Source organism: Nannospalax galili, unplaced genomic scaffold, assembly GCF_000622305.1.
Source record: "Nannospalax galili isolate Female #2095 unplaced genomic scaffold, S.galili_v1.0 scaffold831, whole genome shotgun sequence".
Lineage (NCBI taxonomy): Eukaryota > Metazoa > Chordata > Mammalia > Rodentia > Spalacidae > Nannospalax > Nannospalax galili.
Genome location: NW_008329142.1, coordinates 913,584 through 915,551, shown reverse-complemented (window position 1 = coordinate 915,551; position 1,968 = coordinate 913,584).

The following is a 1,968-nucleotide window of genomic DNA, read 5'->3' as shown; positions in this document are numbered from 1 at the left end:
AAGGTGGGTGACTGTGACCAGTGATAGTCATGTATATAGAGATTAGAAATGCATGTGAAAACGTCTCAATGTCAAGAGCCCTGGAATGAATTTTTCTGTATGAAACTGTGTGTTTTGACAACGAGGAGTAGATCTTTAAAAAAAAAAAAATTAACCATCAAACTAAATAAGATTAAGTATGTTTGGAACTAAAAAAAAAACAAAAAATAAAACCCTATGTGCTACTAAATCTAAAATGTAAAAGAAATGGATGGATATCTAAAATCATGGAAACCAATTAAAGTTAAACCAAGAAGAGATCCACAGTTTAAACAGACCCATAACTTATAAGGAAATCGAAACTGTAATACAAAGAAGCCCAACTAAAAAAAGCCCAGGCCCAGATGGATTTACAGCAGAATTCTAACAAACATTTAAAGAAGACCTCCAACCAATATTACATAAATTATTCAAAATGATAGAAACAGAGGGAGAACTCCAACATTCCTTCTATAAAGCTAGCATCATGCTAATACCCACACTGGGTAAAGACATAACCAAAATAGAAAACTATAGACCCATATCCTTAATGAACATATAGATGCAAAAAATTCTCAACTTAATACTTGAAAACTGCATACAGGTGTACATCAAAAATATCATTCACCATGATCAAGTAGGCTTTATTTCAGAGATGCAGGGATGGTTCAATATATGCCAATCAATAAACATCATTAATCATAAAAATGGACTCAAAGACAAAAACCACTTTGTCATCTCAATAGATACAGAAAAGGATTTTGACAAAATTCAGCATGCATTTATATTCAAACTCCTAGAGGGAATTGGTTGGAGGGAGCACACCTCAACAAAGTTAAAGCTATATGCAACAAACCCACAGTCAACATCATTCTAAATGGAGAAAAACTGGAAGCATTTCCATTAAAATCAGGAACCAGATAAGGATGTCCAATATCTCCATTCTTTTCAACATAGTGTTTGAGACTCTTTCTACAGCAATTCCAGGAGAAGGGAATTAAAGGAATACTTCTTGGAAAAGAAGAGGTCAAACTATTTTTGCAGATGATATGATACTATATCTAAGAGATCTCAAAAGTTCCACCAGAAAACACCTAGAACTTATCAATACTTTCAGTATAGTGGCAGGTTATAAAATCAATCTACAAAAATCAGTAGCCTTTCTATACACCAATAACAAGCAATTGGAGAAAGAGTACAGGGAAAATGCTCCCATTCACAATTGCTGAAAAAAATAAAATATCTTGGAATAAATCTGACCAAAGAAACCAAAGATTTCTACAATGAAAAATTTAAATTGTTAAAGAAAGAGCTTGAGGAAAACACCAGGAGATGGAAGGATTACCCCATGCTCATGGACTGGAAGAATTAATATTGTGAAAAGGACCATCCTACCAAAAGCAATGTACAGATTCAATGAAATACCAATCAAAATCCCCATGGCATACTTTACAGAATTACAAAAAACTATCCATAAATTCCTATGGAAGCACAAAAGACCCTGGACAACCAAAGCAACCCTGAGCACAAAGAGCAACACTGGGGTGATTACTATACCAGATCTCAAAGTATACTATAGAGCTATAGTCATAAAAAAGCATGGCACTAGCACAAAAATAGACACAATAGAAATCATTGAAAACCCAAACCCGAAGACACTCAATTTCAGCCACCTGATACTTGACAAAGGTGCCAAGAACACACAATGTAGGAAAGACAGCATCTTCAACAAATGATGCTGACAAAACTGGATCTCCAGCTATAAAAGCATGAATCTAGAACCTTATCTTTCACCTTGCACAAAAATTAACTTCAAATAGATCAAATACCTCAATGTGAAACTGGAAACCCTGAAACTATAAGAAGAAAATATACGCAGTAACTTACAAGATAAAGGCATAGGAAAGAATTTTCTAAGTTGGACAGTAGTTGCTCAGGAATGAAGGTCAG